Here is a 9509-nt window from a genome sequence, read left to right on the forward strand (position 1 = left end):
GTGGTCCACGATTCGATTGCAGAGTAATTAGTGGCCAAAATGACCCTTGAAAGATTTTACTGACATTTTTCAATGCTAATTACTCATCAACTATGGGTTTCCAAGGTGTGATTTAGGGTTTGTGTGTTATTCTGAAGTACTTAATTAGTTAAACCACTTAAATTTCAATTCTGAGAAAAAGTATATTTTGGTCAAAAATTTTGTAAGGTGTAAGACTTATGTTTTTGGTGGTTTTGGGCCCAAAATTAGATTTTGCTGAAAATCACAGTATGGGTACTCCTGAGCTTGCTGATTATGAATATGTGGTCCACGATTCGATTGCAGAGTAATTAGGGTTTAACTAATTAAGTACTTCCAGAATAACACAAAAAATACATAAATTGCACCTCAGAAACCCATAGTTGGTGAGTAATTAGCATTGAAATAATGTAATTAAAATCTTTCAAGCATCATTACGACCACTATTACTCTGCAATCAAATCGTGGACCATAGAATCAGCATGAACAAGCATGGACAACATTACATGTCCCCCATTGAGGCTAAAGGGACTCTTGAAAGTCGAGTGGAGATGTCACTCTGACCCTCACACAGCTTCTGGGGAGTCTCGGGAGAGGCTTCATAATGCCAAGCTTCACCTCCAAATACATGCCCTCCATACCCATACCCCTCCTCCTCGTCCCCCATACCTACACCCCTCCTCCTCACCCTCCATATCCACATCTCTCCACGCCCTCCATATCCACATCTCTTCTCCTCGCCCTCCATACCCACACCCCTCCTCGCCCTCCATACCCACACCCCTCCTCGCCCTCCATACCCACATCTCTCCTCCTCGTCCCCCATACCCACACCCCTCCTCCTCGCCCTCCATATCCACATCTCTTCTCCTTGTCCTCCATACCCACACCCATCCTCCATGCCCTCTATGGGAGGGCCCTTGGGGGAGCCTCCACCCCTGGTAGGGCCCCTGGCGTGCCACTGTCCCTAAAGAGGGCCCCCGGGGGCGCCGTCGCCCCTGGGAGGTCCCCTGGGGTCAGTTGTTTTTGCACTATTTAGAATGCTGGGAGATATGACGTTAAATAAATACACAGCCCCGTCATATTTCCAGTATCATCGCATCCTGAACAATGAAATGGAGACTAAATATCCAACAGGAAAACATAAGTTGGGGTGTTGTGCTGACTGATTGTTCTGTTCTCCCATTGGCTGTAATTTGGTGGATTTACATTTTAGTCCACCAATCACAGTTAAGTAAGGGATTGCTGGACGTAGGCAATATGTACGACACCACGAACAAGTCCCTGGGGGCGCCACTGCCCTTATCAGGGACCCTGAGGGTGCCACTGCCCCTGGGGGCGCCACCGCACCTGGCAGGGCCCCTGAGGGTGCCACTGCCCCTGGGGTAATTAGTGGTTGTAATGACACTTGGAATACTTAATGACATTTTTCAATGCTAATTACTCACCAACTATGGGTTTCCAAAGTGAGATTTTGGTGTTAATGTGTTATTCTGTAAGTACTAAATTAGTTAAACCCCTTAAATTTAAATTCAGAGAGAAAAGTATATTTTGGTGGAAAAATTACTTAGGTGTAAGGCTTACATTTTTGACAGTTTTGGCCCAAAATTAGATTTACCCCGGTAGTTGAAAATCACATTTTAGGTACTGCTGAGCATGCTGATTTCGAATATATGGTTCACAATTCAATTATGGGGTAATTAATGGTTGTAATGTCGCTTGGAATATTTAATGACATTTTTCAATGCTAATTACTCGCTATCTATAGGTTTCGAATATGCGATTTTGGTGCTAATGTGTTTTGTCATAGCATTGACAATGCACTGAAATTCTTAGGCCATTGTGAGATGGTGAATCAAGCAATGAAGCTAGTAGGTGCTTGCCCATTTGGAGTAGTCACCCCATCTGGTCTTCGAGATATGCTAGAAACTGTCAGTTGATTGAAAACGTCCAAAGGAGGACCACCAGATTATTGCCTCAGTTACCCAGATAAATTAGAACGCTTGCAACTGCCTAGAGTATACTATAGGCAGGCAGATGGAAGTTTATTTTACATGAAGATTTATAATGTACTCAAATGAATAAACAAGTCAGTCAGGTCAATAACAAACACAATACTGAGGAAATATTTATTTGTCAAATTAGAAGATAATAAAATGTGTTGGACACTGGTACAGTGTAGCAACTTTAGTGACACAAACCATGTGTGATTTGACAAGTGTAGTAACTTTAAGTGACATAATAGTGACACATGTAACATCTATGGCCACACAAGAAAATAATGCCAACTAAATTTGAGAGAATTACTACTATGAATCATTGGTTATCATTATGGTATATCTATTGATGATAAACCTTAGTTGATATCCAGCATTAACCAGTTCCGACACCATACTCAAATTAATTTTTAACCTGTTAAGTATCAGCAGACAAAGTTCTCAATAGCATCTCAACATTTACTGATGCAGGTTTTTAACATGTCAACCTTTTTTTGCAGACTAAGCACACACAAATTAATTTATTTACGGTATCTAAATCAAAAACTTTCATCTGTTAATTAAATGTAAATTTTTGTTGGTCACATGTGTTTAACTTCATGTTTGTTTATATACAGGGACATCCAAAAATAATAGCACACTGAATGAAATACTTCCACTTTGTGTTTGCTCAGGTAAAAATGTATCCTTGTTATCTTGTAGGTACTGTATCATTAACTCGCTGAAGTAAAATATCAACCGACTGTGGGAGAACTAAAGTGAACTTCTGCTAGTCAGACGTTAATGATTTATCCCTCGGGCAACCCATAAGGACTAGTCTCAATAGTGGACAATTGATTTGGATGCAGTATTTTTTCACTATGATGGGAAGAACTACTAATGTGCAGGATGATTACCTCATGAAAATTGTGTAAAAGAAAGAGATGGAAAAATCACAGGAAACTGAGTGTTGCAGAGAAGTCTTGAAGTAGTCTGCTAAAGATTGTGACAAGTGGTATTGCAGAACATTGGCAGCCATTTGCAAAGAAGCCTAAGAAAATCACTCACACCCTTGATGCCACAAGTAGGTTTCTCATGAGCATATTCATACACGTTGTTCATGAACTTGTACTCTGTGACACAAAAGTTGGTGAACTTCTGTCAAGGGCTCCAAAATTTCAGAACAGAATCAGATCGAGTTGTAAGCAGCACCTTCTTTATGGATGAGGCAAGATTCACAACACCAAGATTTGGGCCACAGGAAAAAGGCCCAAGCAATGCAGTATTATAAAACCATCATACGAATAAAAAATAAAGTATAACGTGTACTCTCTCCACAATGCATGTTATATTGGACTTATATTTCTTGAAGATACAGTAAACTTTTTCAGGCACATTAGTGATATTCTCAATAATTTTTTTGAAAAACTACAGCATATAAGGAGAAATGAGACAGGCTGTCCCAGAAAGATGATGCAACTTTACACACAACACAGTACAGTACAGTAGTTTTGAAGACCACATTATTTCTAGTGGTTTGTGGCCGCCTTGTTCTCCCTCTAGACTGATCTGTGGGTTAAACTGAAAAACGTGGTGTATACATATTATAATCCCCATATGACAGTGCTGAAGGCTAAGAAATCAGAAGTTATGAATGGCATCCTGGTAGAAAAACTGTAATAAGTGTACAGTACTACATTTCAAAACATGGAGATAAGTCCAACTTTGCTTATAAATAAATGGGTCACAATAACAATTGCTATAAGTTTGACGTAATTGCTCAAGAATTTTCAAAACCCACATCTTCCGTTATTCTGAAATGTATCTGCCGCATTTAAAAAAGAAAAAGAAAAAAAAGACTACTTTCAGCAAAAGATGTGTTCAGTATTTACTAAACTATTTTACCACCCTGTAAAACTGAATAGCTTCATGTATATGGGTGAGGTTGTGTGCGCAATGTGAAATACGTTTGGATGGACTTCATAAGTCTTACACTCCATCGTACTCCCAACAAGGATGGAACAGAGAGCCAAGATACCAGAAAAAGTTCTAAAAAATAGACAGATTACCAGAAAATTTAGGAAAAGTTGAGAGGCATAATAGACATAGACAAACAATGGATAAACTACACAACATTCCAAGTCAGAATTATGGCCCCATCAAAATTAATAAATTAAGAAAAATCAATAAATATGGGAGATTTACTTAAATAGCCCTCATGTCATCGGTATAAAGCTGTACGTTAAATTTCATTAATCTCTTTGCAGGTTATTAAATGAAAATTAAATTTGTACAGGAAGGATTTTGTTTTTTTAAGCTAACTACAGGTATTGATGATATCTGTGGAAGAATCTGTACTTGACAAAATGCAGACTTATCAAACTGAGCATTTATATAAATCTGCTCCATGGTTTAATATGATCAGGCTCCCTCCCAAACCTTCATGGTGGGTGGAAATAACAAACAAAAAATGAGGGAGAGAGAGAGAGAGTAGGATACACAAAATCCTAAAAGGAATATATTACTAAAGATGGTGATATTATATGGACACACAAGGGAAAATGACAATCTCTCCACTGGCAACTAAATGGGGATGGAACAAATATATGCCATATACTACACTGTACTGCCTCACACTAAAGCAAACCATATTACTACATCTTAAAGGACATTGATATGCAGGAAAATTAGGGGGGTGAGGAGGTCAAGTGTACTCAAAACTGTGACATAAGATGAGAGGGTTTTCCTCAAGTCACCTGGTGCATGGCAGGCCTACAAGATTTGACACAAAAATTTTATTTCTATATAGTACAGTGTATGTATGTATGTATGTCAATGTAAATATGACTGAGCAGACATAAATGTTGGAGAGTAGTGTTCATAAACTTGTGTGCTATAGAAGAACAGGGTAAAACACACATCTCAGTAACGATAGAGACATCCAATAACATGACCCACTCAATACTCAGACAAAAATAACAATTGCAAAATTTCAAGAATCTACAGACAGTGTAAATTAGAACAACATAATCTAATAAGAATTAGTAAATTATTACTGGGTATATTTCTCTGTAGTTAGTTCTAACATATGATTAACAAAATACTTTGGAAATAAGAGACTTTATATAAATTTTGGTGAGAGGCAACAGAAAAGGTTGAGGGCTGGTGGAGAAATACTGTACTGTACTTCACATTAATGGACTCTTGACGTACCAGAGATGTTTTACAACACCTGTTTATTTTTTTTAATGTATGTCATCAGTCTGTTACTGTAAATACTGAACACAAGTCATACAGGACATGTCTAATTCAGTGGCTCTTCTTGTATGCAAAAATGAACTAAACCGATGAGAAGAGCGTCAATAAATCTCAATGCTAATATTTGGAGGAAACATTCCTTACTTATACTGAGATGGGAATACACTTTTAAAAGACTGGCCTAATGAGTGAAGACAGCTTAAAAGACTGAAGCCAGAATAAGTATGAGGTACCCAACAGCTACAAGTCAGAGTAGAGAAAATAATTACTCATAATACAATAAAAAACAACCAGTACATATTCAAGTAGGTTAAACAACTCAGATTCAATGGCCCCTCCAAATGTTATGAAGCTCTGTTGGCTGTATCCTCAGGTCACACTAATGTTATGTGTCACCTTAGTTTAGGATAACTAATAATTAACTTGGCTGAGTAAAAACAAAAATATAATACTATAAGTACTGTAACTATATTGCACAATTTGGCTACTGAGTAAGTAAGATTATATACAGGACAACCAATATATATTACAACACATGAATTACACCTATCAATGTTAACGCGTCTGTTGTGGTCAGAAAATCTCTCGGTTAACTGATGCATTTGGGGTCCTGGAGAGCAAGACACCAACGATCTCATCATAGCACAGTGCATGGAGATGACCAGATGATTATGAGGTACATAAAAGAAGTACCTAATGCCAATGTGAGCAAGCACGGAAGTAGCTGAACTGGTGCAAAGGAAGAGCAGCACTCAAGACAAGTTCCAGTGAATGAATGAATGCAAAGAACAATGGACACAAGCTTCTTCAATACAGGATACAAAATTCAACTTCAAGCAATGAAAAAATTCTCATGCGGTAAAAAGAATCAAATGATGGACATGGTATAGAGCATAAGAATTCAACTACTCCCAGAGTGATGCACATGATACAACAGGTCTGTATCAATTCCCGACAAGCAGCAACCCAATAAAGTCCAGTATGACGGGTATGGAACAAAAATCAACATTCCTTAACGAAAGAGGAAGGAATATATGAGTGAGTTATGCAATAATGAACAAGTAAAAAGTGTTGATGGGGAGTAGTACTATACCATGATCGGGTAGTGTTGAAGACATAATGTTCATGCTGTCCTGCTGTAGACTAAGAACAAAATAAGCTCTTACTCCACACAACAGTCATCTTAAACTAATGTTCAGTCTCAAGACTTACTGTTACAAGTGTACAGTGTGTTACATAAATAAATGGAATGAGCAGCAAAGTGAAATAAATCTTATGTATACTAAATAATTATTCGGAATCTGGTTAACTGGGTCATAAATAATATTGGCATTTGTGTCCCTTGAGAGCAACCTCATAGCACTCATGGTTATATTAATCACCTCACAGTAACTCCTTAGAGGGAATATTGTACAACATATAGAGTCATTACCTTAATATAAGTTTATATTCGTTGTAGCAGCTATGAGAAAAATATTGTTAGCAGCCTAGCTGATAGGTTAATAGCAACCTGGCATGTAGGCTAGATGCACCCCAGCAGTCAGGGATGCAAGAGCCTAGCAAGCACCTGATATGAGCCTGGTTAACAACTTGACACAAAACTGAAAAAAGATCAACAGCAGCCTTGCCGACTTACTGCCCATCAGAATAACAGCCCGGCACAAGGATGTCTTATATTCAGCCCATGAGAAGGATAACAAGTTACAAAAAAGGCAGGCAGGTTTTTGGCAGATTGACAGACAGGTTATTCAAAGCCTATCAGACATGTTAAACATTAGCTCAACATGTATGCTGATGGTAGTTTAACAGGTGAGCCAATTAATAAAAAAAAAAGAGAGAGATCATTAAGCAACATAATCTCTGATCCTTATATCTAGTGACTAAAGCTCATATCTGGAATTCACTAGCAGTTTACAGTACATGTAGACAGATAAATATAGCATGCAACTCTGTGTAAGACAAGATCACAATTGAGTATAATATAAGGCTATTAAGTTGTACATATTCAACCATAAGCTTGTTATCATTACAGTGAAGAAATATTGTACAAAAAACTAAATCAGCTAAAAAAAACAAAACTAACTAACTAACTTCCTTGCAGCATCATCAGAGCAACTTCCTTTTCTAAACAGACATTCCTAGAGCTCACAGTCTATCTTTAGCCTTGTCATTTAAAACTAATGTATTCATATTTAAATATATTTTACTGGAAATAAGAAAGTGACCTCATTATGCAGACAGGAAAATGTACACACAGGGACCATGGCCCGCTGGGAACAGTGTGATTCGTTGATCCTTGAATACATATATGCTGAGGTCACAAGCATTTCTTACAATCAATTGGTAAAATAAGACAAATTAAGACACATTACATTATGGCATCCAATGAGGAAGTGGTGATGTGCACTCCCCTCAGAGTGCATCAGGTTGGCTAACTACCCAATGGTAATATACAGTACAGCTTCTGACCACGTGGAGAACCTACAATACTCTTTGTTATATTAATGGTTGTACCACTACAGGCTCTGAGTATACATATTTTGAATACAGTATTAAGCCACAACTCTTAATGAGTCAACCTGATCACGTATGAATAACAATGACCTTAAGTTATAAGTGCGAGGGGTTATTTGGCAAGAGATTAATGCATGATGAAAGGTGGAAACTAAATGGTTCAGAGTTACAGACATGCATTAAAATGTGGGAGTTCATGCAGCAATTCTTAACCCAGAAAAGAAGTAAAGTTTACACAAATATGGGGAAAAATTCTGAGCAAGTGTGGAATCAGTATCAATATGGCCTCATTAAACAAAGAAGAGTTGTGGTAATTTGACATTTGTGAAGGATGGTACACTTCCCGCCATACAATACAATGGATACAGCTACAACACCGAGTTAATAACACAAACCAGTTCTTAGATCATTCAAATTTAGTGTATAATCAGTTGAGAAAATAACTCACGTGTACAATATAAAAATAATAACTACCAAGAAGCACATTATAAATAATTATCACCATCTCGAGGCTCATGGCAAGGAGGTGTTTACATAAGTGACGGTGAAGGAGTCAATAATCAACAATAACACACTGTAATGTCATTCTGTGGGTTAAGTATGTCAAGCTACAAATTTAAGAAGGTTTACGACATACAACGTAAAGGCACAGCTACTTATATTTACTTTCCTTGCTCATTTTGTACGTAGATTTACAAAATGTTTCTAATAACAACTCTATGCAATGATATTACAAAAAATAAACCTGGATAGAAGGAATGCAATCTATACACTGACGAGATTATCATAAATCATTAAACTTGTTACAGTACTAATCATCACCTATAATTTCCTATCATAAATGTCAGTAGTGCATTATGCTGTCAGTAAATTGTAACCTAAGAATTCATAATACAGTACCTGTACAGTATTTTCTCAATTCGAGTCACACCTTTCAGTTAAATTGAAATTTCCGCTAAACCGAATTTCCGTTTTTTTCGCTCGATTTAGCGAACTAGTTCACTAAATCAAGTGAAAATAAGGGAAATAATTCCTTCCACTAAATTGAGAGTTTACTGTATACAAAATATTTACAAACACCAATTTGTGTGCTATTCCTTTATGGGTGAAAAAGAAAAATTACTAAATGACTGTGACATAAAAAAACGACACTTCACATTTACGTAATTTACAAAAAATTTAGTCCATCATTGTAAATTGGAAGAAACAAGGATGTTCCACAATCACCTGAACAAAAACATATCCTTACTGTGTCCTTAAAAAGAAAAATGAAAAAAAAATATAGGCAAGGAAAACAAACTAAAGAAATAATTATAATACAGTGGTCCCTCGGTTAACGATTTACCTTCCATAAGATTCTTAACTTCGGTTAACGAGCAATCCCTCGATTAACGAGTTTTTTACGAGCCGAATTCAACACGTTTTCGCTTGCATTTGGCGGTCCACCAGCTGTAGTATTAGTCCGCCAATACAGTAATCGGTTTTAGGGCTTAAATTCCTTACTATTTTATTTTAGTAAATATCAAGAAGTTTATACTATTCAATAATTTTAAAAGTTTAATATAACTTTTTTAGTCATTTTAACAATTATTGAACATAATTGAAGGTAAAGAAACTAGTTTCTGGCGTGCCATCCAGCCTGTTAACACACCAGACAGGAGTTAGTCTCTCTCTGTTTTCAGTGGAGGTAACATCTTGCTTGAGACTCTTCAACTAAACGCTTTTTTTCTGTGTTTCCAAGCA

Source organism: Homarus americanus, unplaced genomic scaffold, assembly GCF_018991925.1.
Source record: "Homarus americanus isolate GMGI-L3 unplaced genomic scaffold, GMGI_Hamer_2.0 scaffold46273, whole genome shotgun sequence".
In the NCBI taxonomy this organism is placed as follows: Eukaryota; Metazoa; Arthropoda; class Malacostraca; order Decapoda; family Nephropidae; genus Homarus; species Homarus americanus.